We start from the raw sequence: 17745 nt of genomic DNA on the forward strand, positions 1-17745 counted from the left end.
CATGCAACAACAGCTTTAGTTGTGGAGCACAGGAGGGGGCAACTTCCGGCCTGTGGTTAAGTCCCATCAGCACAGGGACCAGAACAAAGACACTGTGGCCTCCTGTGTGTCATAGTGCTCTGATCAACTGGAGCACCTCTCAGGAAAGTTCTCAAAAGAGGTGTCCGACTTCTTGTGAGTGTGTGTGTGTGTGTGTGTGTGTGTGTGTGTGTGTGTGTGTACGCACGTGCACGTGTGTGCTTTAAATCTTTGGCTCTGTTTCTCTCCTGTCTTTTCTGATAACCACGTGGCCTTAATCTTTAAGCTCACAAGCCTCTTGCCTCTACCTCCTGAGCACTGGTGTTGCACGTGCAAATGTGTCCCCGTGTTGCACCCTTTTGACGCGTGGCTCCCATTGCTGTCTCTGTACCACACATGGGACCACGTGCTCCTTTGCGTTCTTTCTCTTCGTCTTTGCCATCGTACTTGTCTCCCGTTTGCTTGCTGTGAAGATGTACGCACACATTTGCACACGTGGATATGCATGCTTGTGCACACATGTGCAGAATGCAGAAGAGGCCATCCGTTGTCCTCCTCTGTCACTCCCTGCCTTTGAACCCAGGACTTCCATTTTCTTGTCTAGGTTAGGAACCAGCAAGCCCCAATGATCCTCCTGTCTCTGCCCCTCTCAGAGCTGGGGTTCTGTGACTCCATCTGTGGGAGCACATGAGGTCTGAACTCCAGTCCTTGTGACTGTGGAGGGAGGACTCAGCTGATGAGCTGTCTGTTCATCCTCTGTGTTTTTCTAATTAACATTCTTCAGCTCACTGTCTGCTTGACTCATTTTTCTCTTCCTTCTTCCATCTCTTACTACCCAATACCTGCTTCCTGTGATGGGCGTACGTGGTGGGGAGAGAGGATCAATTTTTGTTTAGGGTTTGGATTTGTGAGACAGGGTTTTCACTTTGTAACCCAGACTGGTCTGGAACTCACTCCAGTCTGATCTTAAACTCTTTCTCCTCCTGCCTCTACAGCCTGCCTGTTGGGTTACAGGTACTGCCACACCCAGCTCAGAGCATGCGCTTTGATATGTAAAGGTTTCTTTTCTTCTTTGGATTCGTATTCCGTTGTGCTCCTTTTTAATGAAATAGCTTTATTAGTTATTTGAGAGTTTCACACAATATATTTTAATCATATTTATTCTCTAGTCTGACTCCCAACTCTGACTGAATCCACCCCCACCTCCTTACCCCCACCTCCTTACCCCCACCTCCTTACCCCCCCTCCTTACCCCCACCTCCTTACCCCCCCTCCTTACCCCCACCTCCTTACCCCCGCCTCCTTACCCCCGCCTCCTTACCCCCGCCTCCTTACCCCCACCTCCTTACCCCCACCTCCTTACCCCCACCTCCTTACTCTTTTAGCTTTATGTTGTCATCTGGTTACCACCCCCCCCCCCCCCCCGCCTGCCACCTTTTTAAAATAGCCAGTCCAGTCCAGTTTGTGCTGGTCATATATTCCCGAGTATTGTGGTTGATCTTCAAGGCCACATCTTAAAGACAAGTGACTCTCCCTCCTGGAGAATCCGCCACCGACTGTCTGTAGCTCCTCAGCCAGGGGTGGGGGCTCCTCAGGACTAGAACGTTCCCTGGCTTGCTCTTGTGCAAGTCCTGTACAGGCAATCACTACTGCTGTAAGGTTGAGTGTAGTGTTCCTGTTGTGCCCAGAAGAGTCTCTCTTATTCTGGTTCTCCACAGCCCCTGGATTTTATAGTCTTCCTGCCTCTTCTCTGAGCCCTAGGGATGAGGTCATATAGATGGCCCATTTGTGGCTGAGCACTCCACTGATGTTTATTGTCTGCACTTTGACCAGTTGTGAGTAACTGCGTTTATCACAAAGGAACTCCTCTGAGGTCTGAGAGGTGAGTTAATCTTGGGTAATAAGAAATGGCTTTAGAGGGGCTGTTTGCTGCTTTGTTCATGTAGCAGAATATCTGTTCAACCCTGAGGTCTGTGAACTCCCGTCCATGGGTTACAGTGCCAGCAGCATGTGTTTCTTCCATTCAACCAGAAAGTGGTTGTTTGCCCCCTTGATGTTTATGCCATTATTGCCTCATGTGTCATTTTTTTTTTTTAGCTCACAGGGCACATAGCTGCGTAGCACTGTTGATACTGATTTTGTTTCCCATTTCTAATTCATTGGTTTCTGCCTTGGTGTTCATTGCTTCTCTCCATCTATTGCCTTGGCACCAGTTTGTTTTTGTTTTTCCTGTCATCGGTGTTCATTGTCAGGTTGCTTATTTTTAAGGAGCTATAAATGTCTTTCTTGGTACCTCCTTCCTTTGTATCCCACAGGTCTACACATGCTGTGTTTCCATAATCACTTAACTCTAGTATTTGTTTTCCTCTCTTGCTTCTGAAGCGACCCATTGGTCACTTGATAGTGTGTTGTTTAATGTCCATGAGTTTGAATCCTTTTTCCTGTTGATTTCCAGCTTTATTCCATTTTGATCTATCTTAGGGAAGATTACACGGGGTCCTGAGAAGATTGTGTGTTCTTTGGTGTTTGGGTTGAAACTTCTGTAAATGTCTGTGAGGTTTATTGTGTTTAATTCCAGTGTTTGTTCAGTTGTTTTGTGCAGCCAGTACTTGGCATGTGTATATTTAGAATTGTAATGTCCCCTTGTTAGGGTGGTCCCTTTCAGTAGTAAGTAACCCTCTTTATCTATTTGACAAGAATTGATTTGAAGTATATTTTGTAAGATACTAAAATAGCAATGCCTGCTTGTCCCCTGGGGCTGTTTGCTTGGAACACACTTTCTTATCCTTTCACCCTGAGGTAGTGTTTAATCTTTGGCTAGGGCAATAAGGTATGTTTCTGTTTTCTAATCCAGTCTGCTGTTCTGTATTTTTGGTAGGGGGGTTGAGACCATTGATATTTGTAGTTATTATTGAAAAGTAAGTATCACCCAGCTTATAATTCTTCTGAGTTTACAGTGCTTGGGATTTTTTTTTTTTTTTTTTTTTAGTCTTCTTTGTTTAATGAGTACCATAGTATCATTTAGTTTTTCTACTGTGGTCCTTTGAGTGTATTTATCTTTCTACCCAGACTGAGGCCTCCCTTCCTGATATCCACTGTAAAGCTAGCATGGGGTGTCATAAATTCTCTTAGTCTGCTTTTGTCATGGAAAGTTTTTTTAACCTTCAATTATGACAGTTTTGCCAGGAATGTTAGACAAGGTTAGAGTTTGTGTTCTTTAAGAGTTTGAAAGATATGAGTCCAAGCCCTTCTTGCTTTCATGGCATGGACTGAAAAGTCAGTAGTCATTGTAATGGGTCGGACTTTGTGTGTGTGTGTCCGCCTTTCTCTTTTGCAACTCTCAATATATTTTCTTTGTTCTGTACACTTAATGTTTTGTCTATTATATGATGTGGGTTTTTTTTTTATTCTGGTCCTGTCTGTTCAGGTGTTCTGCATGCCTCTTGTATCTGGGCTTCCGTACGCTTGGGAAATTTTCTTCCATGATTTTATTAAAAACGTTTTCTCTATCTTTTGCATGGAATACTTACTCTACAATATGCCTAAGATACACGACTTTTTTTTTTCTCATGGAGTCCCAGGGTTCTTGAATGCTCAATTCATATATTTAACAAAAATATCATCGACCTTGACCAAATGTTCTAATTTCTATATTTTGTCTTCATGCTGTGATATTCTGTCATCTACATTATTTATTCTGTTGATACAACTTTCCACTGAAGTTGTCATTTAACATTTTTCATTTCATCACTTTGATTTGAATTTTCTTCAGCATTTCTTTCTCTTTTTCCTTTTTTTAAAACGAGATTTATTTATGTTGTAACTAGGTGTGATTGTTTTACGTGTGTGTGTGTGTGTGTGTGTGTGTGTGTGTGTGCGTGTGTGCGCGTGCGCGTGCGTGTGTGCATGCTTGATGCCCTTGAAGTCAGAGAAGGGCATCAGACCCTCTGGATCTGGAGTTACGGATGGTTATGAACCACCCACTATATGAGTGTTGGGAATGGAACCTGGGTCTGTTGTAAGAGCAGCCAATGCTCTTAACCACTGAGTCATCTCTCCTGCCCCTCTATTCCTTTATTAAATTCTATTTTCATATCATGGATTGACTTAATACTTTTATTCAGGTGTCTGTGGTCTCCTGTCGTCTTTGAGTTGATTTTTTACCATGCTTGTAATAATTATTTTGAACCCTGTATCGTCACATCATTTTGATCAGGATCGTAGTTGGGAGTGTTTAGAGGAAGTAGCTTGCCTAGGTTTTTATGCGACTGTGTTTTGTGCTGGGATCTGCTTGCCTGGGCTTAGGGCTCCAGTCAGCTTTGCTATTGCTTTTTTCCTCTTTCTGTGGCTGTAGTTTCAGTGTTCAGGAGGAACTAGCATGGTTTCAGGTGCGGTGGCATTGTTGTCGGCTTACAGTGGTGACCCAAGCACCAGGCTCTATCTCCAGTCTGTCGTGGGGGGTAGAGCACTGTCCGCAGCAGCAGCCAGGCTCTGGCTCTTAAGCCATTTTGATAAGAGAGTGTCAGAGGACTGCAAGACAGGCGCTTGTTAAATAGCAGTTAGTTTAGGGGCTAAGGGGCCCCACTGGTGCTGTGCATGTCAATGTTGGGGTAAGTGTGGTGGAAAGGAAAGGGAGAGGGAGTAAATCACAGGAATACTGGCAACGGAGCCTTAGTTATTAGATGGGAAGTGGGGGAGTGGCACATACAGAGGAATGGAGCCATTCATTATAGGAGGGGAATACTGGAGGCAAAGTGAAAAAGATAGGAGGGCCAAACGGGAGTTTCTTGTTAATGGTAGGCTAAAAAGAAGAGGGAAAGATATGGGCCACATATTATAAACCAGCTCCGCCGCTGGGCCTTGGAAGATACAGCCGTAAGAGAAGCCTGTAGAGGAAAAGAGGAATGGACAAAGAGAGGGGGGACCGTGAGGAATAGTGTTGGCCTCACTCCACTTTTGTTTACCTGAGGGAGGGAGTGGGCGGAGCGCTGTGGAGACAAAATAACGGACTCACCAGCAGGTCAGGACTAAGTGCAGTGGGGAAGGGGAACTGGATGCAAATACAAGAAGCAGTGTCCGTGTATACGTGAGCACGCTGCTTCTTATACCTGCACACGAGCCCGAGGGGCGTGGCCGATCAAAGTCTTCACTTACCGGGAAAGTGGGACAGAGGGGAGGACATCCTACTGGGACTCTAGGTGAGAGAAGTATGGGAGAATGCGGAAATAGAAGGATCCAGAGGGTCCTGGGAACCTACAAGAAGAACATTATGATGGGCGGATCTGGGCCCAGGGGTCCTGCCCAAACCGTGACACCAGCCAAGGAAAATACGTGCAGTAAACTTCGAATCCCTACCCAGATCTAGCCAATGGACAGGACATTCTCCACAGTTGAGTGGAGAGTGGGATATTACTTTCACATGTACTCTGGTGCCTCACATTTGACCACGTCCCCTGGACGGGGAGACCTGGTGGCACTCAGAGGAAGGATAGCAGGTTACCAAGAAGAGACTTGATACCCTATGAGCATATACAGGGGGAGGAGGTCCCTCTCAGTCACAGTCATAGAGGAGGGGAGTAAGGGGAAAATGGGAGGGAGGGAGGAATGGGAGGATACAAGGGATGGGATAATAATTGAAATGTAATATGAGTAAATTAATAAAATATTTTTTTTAAAAAAGAAGCAGTGAGATCATCATTCTGAACGTTGCTTTCCTCCTTCTGGCTGCTCGGCTACCTCGTTTCCTTGGCTCTGGTCTGACTGTACTCCACATTAATTCTTATCAGCCCGGGACCCCTGTGTTTGTGTCCTTGGCTCTTTTGTTCTGTGTGCTGTGGATGACTGAGGCAAGTCCTGTCCGGCCTCCCTCCCGGCATTCCTTCCCACAGGGCTGTGAGCAGCTGGTGCCTTGCGCTGGGTCCAAAGCACTGCTTAGACTTGTGTTTAGCTCCCATGACTTTGTCTTTCCCACTTTGGGGTGCTAATGGTGACCCCGGCATCAAATTCTGGCGAGCAGCTGCGTGAAAGTCTCTACTGCTGCTGCTCTTGTAGGTTTTGTAGGTTTCCTCGTAGGAAACATCCATCCCAGCTTCCCTGGGGAGAAACACCTCCATGACAGACAGGCCTGTTTTCACTGTGGCCAAGGCCGAACATCCTGTTCATTCAAGGAGTGTTAGAGGGATGGAAGTGGAAAGCAGGCTGTCTGCGGTGCTGAGCTCTTATTTCCAGAGTACATTGCAAGAAGAAACATCAGGAAGGCATGAAGATGGGTGTCTAAACGTGACCAATAGGGGAAATGGGAGGACCTGAGAGCCTATAAAACACCCAAACTACAGTCCAATTAGACTCCTAACCTCAGGACCCCTCTCATCTCATTGTCACTTTCCTTTTCTCTGAAGCTCTGTTTTCTGCCATTCCTGGATGCTCAATTCTTTGTCCCCGCCTCAGTGAATGGCCTGGACAACCACCTGTTGCACAGTGATGGAGAAAGGGCATGGATCCAAGTGCCCAGAGCTTAGCTGGCACGCTGATTCCTGGGCCGAACAAGCAGCTGGCGGAAGGATAAAACATTCCTATTTTCTTTAATTCCCAAACTGTGTGAGTCTCACACAACGTACTGTGGTCATCCTCACCTCAGATTTAGTCTCACCTCCCTGCCCTAGCCTTCCCAACTCCAGTTCTCTTCTAAAAACAACATAAAAACCAGTTGAGTCCCATGTGTGCTGCCTAAGTACTCTTGGGTACTGAGTCTGTCCTGGAGTCTGGGGTCAAATTCTTAAAGAAAGCTTCTCCTCTCTCTCCCAGAGACTGCCACGTGCCAACAGCTCCTCAGCTGCTGGTGAGGCATTGCGCCTGGCCCCTCCCAATAGACTGGGGCTCTTGTCTAGCATGAGCCTGCACAGGTCTGTGCATGCTGTCACAGGCACTACGAGTACATTTGCAGCTACCCTGTGGTGTCCTAACAGCACTGTTTCCTGAAAATCATCTTCTACTTCTGGCTCTTGGGATTTTTTCCACCCTCCTCTGCGTAGATCCCCAAGCCTTAGGGAGCCTTATGTGACACAGATGTAGGCCTGGGCATCACCTAGTCTCTTATTTTTGGCACACTTAGCAGTCGTAGGTCTCCTTGTTAATTGCCATCTGTTGCAAGAGGAAGCTTTTCCGTTAAGGATTGAGAGATGCACTAATCTCTGAGTGTAAGGAAGTCATGGGGTATAGTGGGACTTCCTCAGACTGCCCCCCCCCCCAGTGGTAAAAATAATGACACGGAGTCTTTTAATATAGCTTAAAGCTTAGGCCTTTTAGCTTGGGCAGTCTCCCAGATGACTGACCAGCTTAACCCAACTACATCCCACCAGGTGGCTAGCTCTACCTCTTTGCTCCACTCCTGTCAGTCAGTCAGTCAGTCAGTCTGTCTGTCTGCCTGTCCATTCACCTCTGTGTCTATGCCCTGAATGTCTTTCCTCCAGCATGTCTCTCTTTCTGCCTGGAAGTTCTGCCCCAACTTCCTGCCCAGCTATCTGGCCATCAGAGTTGTTTTTTGTGTGTGTGTGTGTGATTTTTTTTTTTTTTAGAATCAATAGGCAAGTGAGGAAAGGATGAAAAGATCTTGGATGTTCTCAGCATAAAAAGGTAATAAATGTTTGAAAGGATAAATATCATTAATCTTATTTAAATATTTCACAATGTGTATGAGCTTTAAAATATTGCATGGTATACTGTAAGTTGTAAAATTTTTGTACTTATTAGTATTAGTTAATTTTTTTTGGTTTTGTTTCTTTCTTGCTTATTTGAGACAGAGTCTCATTATGTAGCCCTGGCTGGCCTAGAATTCTCTCTGTAGATCATGCTGACCTTGAACTTAGGGAGATCTGCTTGCCTCTGCCTCCTAAGTGCTGGGATTAAAGGAATTCATCAACATACCCAATTTAGTTAAAATTCTTTAAAGTAAGAAATATGGAAAAACAGCCCTTCATGTTTTACCATGGTATGTGCAAAGACATTTCTACCAACATTTCAACATTCTTACATTTAAAACGTTATTTGTAAAAAGGATCAAATAATTTGATTTGTAGCTTAAAAGGATTTTCTAGATTTAAGTTGTACATCCATCTTTCCTTCTGATTTCAGTCTCATCATTTAAAGCTTTCCCTCATCAAACTGTGAAGCCGAGATTAATGTAACATTTGCTGGTCCAGTGTTAAAAATAGAGACCCACAGAACTGTTCAGCTAGTTCTGTTGCTGGCAGTAGCGTTTCAGCTCCATTGCCCTTTGTATGCTTGTGTACAGAGTCCTGGAGTAGGTTCACAGAAGTGGAAGATGATCCAGGTTCGGAATTAGCCTGATAGCCTTCTTATCGCTCAGTCTGTCAGTAACTTACTAAAGTAGAAAACACTTAGTAGCTTATTATTGTGTGCATTAAGTACAGTGTTCAGCATTTGTGCACAGGAGCATGTGTGGTCTTTGCAATGATACACCATGTAGGTAGTATTGTCTCTGCGTGATAACCAACAGTATGACGGTTTCTCCAGACTAAATCTTTATTGACTATCCCACCATCCACATGAAGAAGAGCTCATGTTTCAGTCTAGTCAGATTCCAAAAGCCCAAATGCATGCTTATATGTAAATATATTATTAAAAACACAACAGAGTACATTGTAAAACAAAACCTCCTAGTATAGGCCAACTGCAGCTCTTTGATTTGCCTTGTCATTGCCCATTTTATTTTATGTTTTTTTTTTTTAATTTTTGGCTTTTTTTTTCCCCCAAGGTAGAGTTTCTCTGTGTTGCCCTGGCTGTCCTGAACTCACTTTATAGACCAGGCTGGCCTCGAACTCACAGAGATCCACCTGCCTCTGCCTCCTCAAGTGCTAGATTTACACTGTGCCCAGCTACGCTGCCCGTTTTAAAGTGTTTGCTCTGTGGTGAACACCATGCTTGTGTTCCTCTTTCCCTTTCTGTGGGAAGCATGGGAGTGGTGAGCATGATGACATTATAGATTCACGTGTCCTCTTATGTAGAAGTGCTATCCATCAGTTTTCAGCTGATCGCACTCAATCTAGACATTTTTCTCAATTTTCCACTTCGCTTTTCTTTTTCTGTGCAAGTTTTCTCATATTTTGGTAGTCAGACCTATCAATCTCTTTTGTATTGATTTCTACCTTTAACATCAAGGCCGTGGGGTCTGAGAGCCTCCTGCTACTTTGGTTAGAGGTGAGGTCCCATCCAGGCTACTGGGCTCAGCACTACTGCAGGCTTGGATTATGTCCTTGGTGGCAGTGGGCTGCATAATACCACTATGATGTGAAATTCACAAAGAATCAATAAAAAGTTTTGGTATATATCTCCAAAATGTGTCTATTGGGGGTGGTTTCCCCCTCATCTTGAATCAGGTACTTTCAGTGCTGCTTCCTCCTGAAGGAACATCCTTCTGTCAGCCTTGCTTTTCCTCCTGTAGGCTGACAGAGAACAGTGGGGCAGCCAACACACAAGACTACCGTTTGTGCATGGCTAAAGACCGTGGTGATTTATAGCAGCCCTGGCGCTTCACATCCTTAAAGTAGGAATTGGGGCTCTGCACCAGGCACCTTTTCTTGTGTTTCTTCTTCTCCTCTTCTGGAGAGGGATGAAGGCGATCCTTTGTGAGGAGCTGTGTTCTCTCAGGGAGGTTGTCACCACCGGAAAGGAAAAGTTTTTTATGTTTTAAAGTTATTTATTTATTTATTTTTATCTCTGGTGGTTTTTATATGAAATGCCTCTCAGGGTTGCCTGCTCAGTGTTATCTGTTTTCTCTGAGGGATAATCACTAAATAACAGCGCCTGTAGTGCAACCCACACGTCTCAAGCTCAGGTGCGCAGGTGTAGGCTCTCCCGCGGGAAGACTGGCTTTCCCAGAAGATTCCTCGTGCTCGGTGCTCCCGTAACCGGCCTGACGCAATCGGTCTCTAGTCCGTAGGCATGCCCCAACATGCCGGCGCTGTGGGAGCGAGCTTGGGTTGGCATGCTTTCTAGTTTAAAACTCTCTACAGAGGCTGACCAGTCAAGGAGGAGGGTACATCCTAATTCCCCAGTCGCCTGGTGTTTGTTTTGTTTTCTGAGTGACCCTAGCCACTGGCTTGGGAGAAGGGAAGGCAGTTCTCAGGTGATAAACACCTGGGGCCTCAGGAGTTCACTCAGGTTTTCTTTCTCTCTTTAAAAAATTAAAAAAAACCTTTTTATTGATTCATTGTGAATTTCACATCACGCACCGCAACCCTGCTCATCTTCCTGTCACATGTGCCCTCCGTTCATGCAACCTCCCCCACAAAAGAAAATAGAAAATTAAAAAATATTAAAAACAAAGCAACATCTTGTCATGGAAGGTATAATGTGTCACAGTGTGTCCCACAGTATAGTCTCTTGTCCTTATGTGTCAGAGGTTATATTTTCTTTTCTTTTTTTCTTTCTTTCTTTTTTTTTTTTTTTTTTTTTTTTTTTGGTAGGATTGCAGGCTTCATGGGACACAATTGTTCTTGGATTTCTTTCTGCTGTTTAATAAGCATTTATTGTATCAACTTCTGGAAGAAGTTGATGCATCATAAGAGCAATGGAAAAGAATTGATTTAGGCTGTTGTCTAGGATCCAACTTACTGTATTTTTCAGGTTATACCGAGCAGATTCCAGGGCAACTACCCTGCTCTACATGTTTAAAGCTGGCCTTAAAGAAAGAGCTACAATTTAAAATTCAACAATTCATGATTCTTTTTCTTAAATACTTTGGCAATTTGATGATTTCAACATGAGGGCTCATATTTTAAATTAAAGAATACAACAGTGAACACTGGAAAATGAATATACTTATCTAGAACTTGACTAAATTAGATACAAATTTGTACAAAAATGACAGATGCCACAAATATCACAAAATATATTAACCGGTACACCTCTGACATTCTGTTGCATTGTCTTTATTGTGTATTTTTATTCTTTTTAATGATTTCATTTCATACGCAGAATTTTTTATAGTTGGTTTTTTTTTCTCTGATGTTGTTAACCAAGCTTTCACATGGGTGGTAGTTTGCTACCTATCAGCCACATCATGCAGTGTTTAAGTTATTGTCATGTTTAAGGAAGCTTCTGCAGTCTCATGCAAGCCCTGCAGCAGACTGCTTGCGAGGGCTTCCCCTACCGCCTACCTCCATTCCCTGTGGTCTCCAACAAACCCTGTGCCACACCCAGCTCTTCTTTTTCCCCTGTGGACTCTTTCCCGGTGGCTCCTCTCAGTCCTGTTTTCTAGCCCATTCTTGTTTCTATGGCAACCATCTATGTCTAGAAGCACTCGCTACCTGAGACTTGGGCAGGTGACTTTTCACTTTCCTGCCTCATAATCTCTCCAGTCTAATCCCAGTTCCCGTAGCCTGCTGTTTGCAAGTTCCTGCCCTACGTCCATTCCCTGGGGACCCCGCCAAGCCTTGCTGGGGACACAGCTCTCCTTCTTCCCTCCTATCCCATGTCCGTTCCTTTGTCTCAGCCCCCAATTCCTAGAAAGGCTTTCTACCCAGGACTCCCAGTGGCCACATCTGACAGATACCCGGGTGGGTGGTTCACGCGCCCTGCCCTCCACTCTGACCTCGCAGTTCTCAGCCCTGTAATGGATAAAGGCAATCATCAAAGTAAAAGGATATAAATTTAACACACAAACATTATCAGCTTTCTTATATACAAACAATAAACATGCAGAAGGAAATCAGGAAAATGATCTCATTCACAATAGCCTCAAAAACATCTTGGGATAACTATAAGGAAATGAAATACTTGTATAATAAAAAAAAAATTGAAGGCATTGAAGAAAAAAATTGAAAATACCAAAAGATGGAAAGATCCCCCTTGATCATGGATGGGCAGGACTAATAGAGTGAAAATGGCCATCCTACCAAAAGTAGTTTACAGAGTCAATACAATCTCCATAAAAAAATTCTCACAAAAATTTGTAGAAATTGATAAAATAACCTTTTTTATACTGAATTTTATTTTATTTTTAAACATATATTTTATTAATTTATTCATATTACATTTCAATTGTTATCCCATCCCTTGTATCCTCCCATTCCTCCCTCCCTCCCGCTTTCCCCCTACTCCCCTCCCCTATGATTGTGATGTATATATGCTCATAGGGTAGCAGGTCTCTTCTTGGTAGCCTGCTATCCTTCCCCTGAGTGCCACCAGGCCTCCCCATCCAGGGGACGTGGTCAAATATGGGGCCCCAGAGTTCGTGTGAAAATCAGTCCCCACTCTTCACTTAACTGTGGAGAGTGTCCTATTCATTGGATAGATCTGAGTAGGGGTTCGATGTTTACTGCATGTATTGTCCTTGGCTGGTGCCATAGTTTGAGCAGGATCCCTGGGCCCAGATCATAGACAGAACCTGGAAACAGCCTAAATGTCCCTCAGTAGAAGAATGGATAAAGAAACTGTGGTACATTTACACTATAGAATACTACTCAGCTATTAAAAACAAGGAATTCTTGAAATTTGTGGACAAATGGATTGAACTAGAAATGATCATAATGAGTGAGTTAACCCAGAAGCAGAAAGACTCAAATGGTATATACTCACTTATATCTGCATATTAGCCCAAGGGGCGTGTCCCATGAAAGTCTTCACTTACCAGGAGATTGGGACAGAGGGGATGACATCCTATTGGGACTCCAGGTGAGAGAAGCATGGGAGAATGGGGAAATAGAAGGATCCAGAGGATCCTAGAAACCTACAAGATAAAATAATCTTAAAACTTACACATCTCTCTCTCTCTCTCTCTCTCTCTCTCTCTCTCTCTCTCTCTCTCACACACACACACACACACACACACACAAAACAAAACGAAACAAAACAAAACAAAAAACCCAGGAAAGCCAAAATAATCCAGAACAATACAATGAATACCATTATCTCTAATTTCAAGTTATACAACAAAGCTAGAGGAATGAAAACCATTTGGTGCTCATATTAAAAATGAACACATTGCTCAATGGAATAGAATTGGAAACCGATTTTTGACAAAAAGGCCAAAAATACACACTAGAAAAATGTTAGAGCCTTCAACAAATGGTGTGGTTAAACTAGATGGCTGGACACAGAAGGACAAAACTAGATTCCTATCTCTCACCCACAGAAAACCCAACTGATAAAGGAGAAAATAGAGAGTACATTAATTTTTTTTTAATATCTAGAAAAAGACTTTCTGAACAAGACCTCAATAGCATAGGCATTAAGGTGAAAACTTAATATATAAGATCTCATGAAACTAAAAAGCTTCTATACCGCAAAGAAAGACTGCCGTCATTTAAATGAGGAAGTAGCCTACACAGAAGAGAAAAAAATCTTTACCAGATATGCATCTGACAGAGGGTAGTGTCTAGAATACACAACCAACCATAAAAATTAAACATCAAGTAATCAACCCAATTAGAAATGAGGCATGGAACTAAACGACGTTCTCAAAAACATGAATGAAATACAAATGTCTGAGAAATGTTTTCTAGAATGTTCTGCATCTTCATTCATTGTGGACAAGCAGATTACAACCACTTTGATATTTCTCCTTACCCCAGAATGGTCAGATTAAAAAAAATAAAACCGCAGCAGCTGATGATGTGGCTATGGGGAATGACAAATATGTCTTCACCTCTAGTCGGAGTACAAACTGGTGCAACAAATGTAGAGCGTGTTCCCAAAGAGCTGCATGTCTTACTCCAGAGATACTTGCTCTTCCATGTTTGCTGCTCTAGTCACAATAGTCAGGAATTGAAAATAGGCAAAGTCCAACAACTGATGAATGGGGTTTTGAAAATGCACCATATTTACACGACAGAATGTTATTCAGCTGCTAAGAAGGAAATTAACTTCCCAGGCAAATGGGTGGAACTTGAATTAATCATCCTAGTGAAGTAAAACTCAGAGTCATGACTTGATGGTAAGGACCTGTTGCTGAGGACCCCACATCCTTGAATCATAAAACATGAAGAAGTCAAGCGTCATCACTACTGGCTAGCTCTCACAGTCCTGAAGTTGATGATTAGTGAAGAAAACCAAACATCACTCTCATCCAGCTGAGAACCCTGTGAGCCACAACAGCCACAGGCCTGACAAGATATGTCCACTGATGCAGTAATGGCACAGGTGTTGTGGAAGTAACCAATCGTTTTATGATTGGATCTAGGGCCCAGTCCATAAGATGAAACCCATATTTGGCACTGTAAACGGGGGTCAGGTCCCTGGGGGTAGAGTTGTGATATGCCTTAGAGGAGAACCTACTATTATTCTCCTAAATGTATAAAATATTAAAACACTTCTAATAACTTATTGCTATACCCACAGATCAGTGAATTTCTCAACCTTCATTAGAGAAACTGCTTACTGTAGATGGCAGTTAACACAGAGACTCTCAACTGGCCAATGCAGAGAATAAGAGACAGGGATGTTCATCACTAAATGGAACATCTGTATCTGTATTAGTTACTTTCCTGTTGTGATAAAACATCATGACCAAGTCAACCTATAGAAGGAGGAGTTTATTTCAGCTTGTGGTCCAGAGGGCTGAGTATCCATCATAGGGATACTCTATGACATCATAGGGATACTCTATGACATCATAGGGATACTCTATGACATCATAGGGATACTCTATGACATCATAGGGAGTCATGGTAGCAAGGAGCTGGCAGCTGGAGAAGAATGCCGAGAGATCTAATTCTTTACTTTAACATAAAGTAGAGATACAGAGAGAGTGAGGGTGGGTGAAGCGAGGGGGAGAGGGCACACACTCTGGGAACGGCCAAGGCTTAAGACCTCAAAGCCCACCTCCAGTGATGTATTCCTCCAGTAAGGCTGCAACTCCTAAATCTTGCCAAACAGCACCGCCATCAAGGGAGCAACTGTTCAAATACATGACCCAGCGGAGGGCATCCTCATTCACACTGCCACAGAGTTACACCACGCCCCTCAAGGCTTAGGAATCTTCTTGGAAAAGAGTTAGAGCCAGAAAGTGGTGAGTCTCAGAAAGACTGGAAGAGCGGATAACTTCAAGGAAACAGTGTTTTCCAGACACAATGGGGCCGGCGCACATGGAAGTTCATAGCAATTGTGACAACACACACAAGACCTAAACAAGCTCGTAACAGACAAAATGTCAGCAGAGAATGTGCTAGCTGGGAACCATGAGCTCCCAGCATTAGCTGAGGGGTTATTTGTATTTGATAGTGGCTAGGAGAGGGAGGCTTGGTTTTTGTTAATGGTATGACCCCTGGTGTCACCCACAGTCCTAGGCACCCACAGTGGGTCAACACCACTAGGACTCAATGAAGTGAAGAGGAAAAGAAGAGGAAGAGTAGGGGGCGAAGCAGTTAGCTGGGTAGAGTAGAGAGATAGCTCTGAGAGAAATTGGGAAAGGGGAGATGGTTAAGATCAACATTCACTGTATAAAACTATTAATGAATAAAAATATTTTTAAAATTATTTTTAAATAAAATAGAACAGTAAGCTTATCACTCTCCAGAGCTAAAATGGACTGGAGGGTACAGGCAAGCTTTAGCCAGCCAGAGTGAGCAGACTGTGTGGGACACTCTGAGGACTTGATAAATATTACTCAAGGATCACATAGTAGTAGATCTAAGCTGGTCACACAGGTAAAGGCTGTGCTGTGTCAGCCATAAGAAACATGCAATAAGCCATTTAGACGAGACCACCTGTAGTGTTTAATTATCAGAACCTTAGTGTTCTTCAATGGTAACCAACACAACACACCCTGCTAAAGTACCCTTCAAGTAAACAAGCAGTCAATCTTTCAAAAGTAGCAACGTAAAAAAGTCAGATAGTGGAAAAGATATATTTCAAAGCTAGGGGAAAATCAGTGGAAGTAGACTCAGAAATAAGAATGGAATGAGCAAACAAGGGATTTAAAATAAGAATTATAAATGAACTCAAGTATCTAAAACAAAAACTATATATATATCTATATATCCATACACACACACATATATATATGTAAACAAATGACCAGAACATTGACAACTTCCCACTGGAAGCAATGTGAACAATTGAACAACACACTTTGTTTTGAAAGTTTAAGATAGTCAGCCAAGAATTCTCATCCATTGAAAGAATCCCTTAAAAACAAATTTTAGGCATGGAAAGCTCAGACAAGCAAACATTACCTTCATTGCAGCATAACTGTATTAAAATATGCATTTAAAAACTTTACATGTTGAAAAGGAATGATTCCACATGAAAACTCAGATCTATACCGAGGGAAAAAAACTAGAAAATTTAAGTATCAGAAAATAGACAAGCCTTCTCATTTATTTGTTTAAACAAAAATTGTTTTTGTAAAAAAATAGCATAGTTAGAGATTATTTCAAATGCATAAATAAAATTATGACAGCGCAAAGGATAGAAAGGAATGTAAAGATGTGCTATTAGCAGCTTCTTATATATAAAGTCACATCATAATATTGGAGAGGAGATTGTGATGCATTTAAAGTATTTACTGTAAATGGTAGGACAATGACCAAATAACCTTACACAGACACAATACACAGAATGCTAAGAAATATTCAGTCCAAGGACAAGAAAAATTGAAGGAACAAAATATGGAAACATAGAAAACAAATAGCAAGATGCTAGGCTTATACCCAACTATACAATAATTACATTCAGTGTAATTTATTCCAGACTGGATTTCTACAAATTAAGATCTAACTAAATGCTGCGTACAAAGTATAAAGTGTAATATAAAGACCCAGGTTAAAAATCAAAGGAAGAGAAGTATACCCCGTGCCAGCACTAATGATATTGTAGTCAGAATGTAAATGTGAGACAAAGCCGACTTCAAAGCAAAAAAGTATTACCAGAGCTAAAAAGAGACATTTAATGATAAAGGGGACAGCTCATCAGAGAAGGTAGCAGGGGTGCAGGTGATGTCAACAAGAGAGCACTTGCCTTTCTTGTAAGGCTCTTAGACTAAATCCTCAGTGCTAAAAAAAAGAAGTGCATAGAACAATTGTAAATGATGATGTGTCTACTAATATAATAAAATATATAAAGCAAAATCCCACAAGACTTTGAAAAATGAGCAAATTCTCAGCATCAGTAAGAGATTCTAACAGTCCCTTGTCAATAATCGATACAAGAACAAACAGGAAATTAATAAGGGTATTAATATTAATAAAGGTATTAATAAAGGTATTAAGACATGAATAGTCCCACTAATCCAGTTAGTATCAGTTGAATGTAACACGTCTAAGTGAACATAGAATACTCAGAAAGACCATATCTTTGGCCATATAAATTTTAAAGTATTAAAATAATCCAGGATGTGTCCTTGATAAGTAAAATAAATTAAAAATCAATAACAAGAAGAATGGAAAAATCCCTTATATTTAGAAATTATCTAAATACATCTAAAAACTCAGGCTAAGAAAGAAATCACAAAAGAACTTAGCAAATAATTTGCATTAAATTATAACAAAAATATGGTATCACAATTTAGGAGATAAAGCTAATGTTCTTTGGCAAAACAATAGCTTTAAGTGCTTAAATTAGGAAAGCAGAAAAGCACAATCCAATTATCTGTGCTTTCATTTAAGTAAGTTAAAGCTGGTGAGAAAAAGGAAGACAATAATAATGTATAGAATTCATTCATTATGGGAAATATAAGAACAGAAAATTATAAGATCTTCAGAACTAAAG

This window comes from Acomys minous (assembly GCF_964271855.1).
Source record: "Acomys minous genome assembly, chromosome: 5".
Lineage (NCBI taxonomy): Eukaryota > Metazoa > Chordata > Mammalia > Rodentia > Muridae > Acomys > Acomys minous.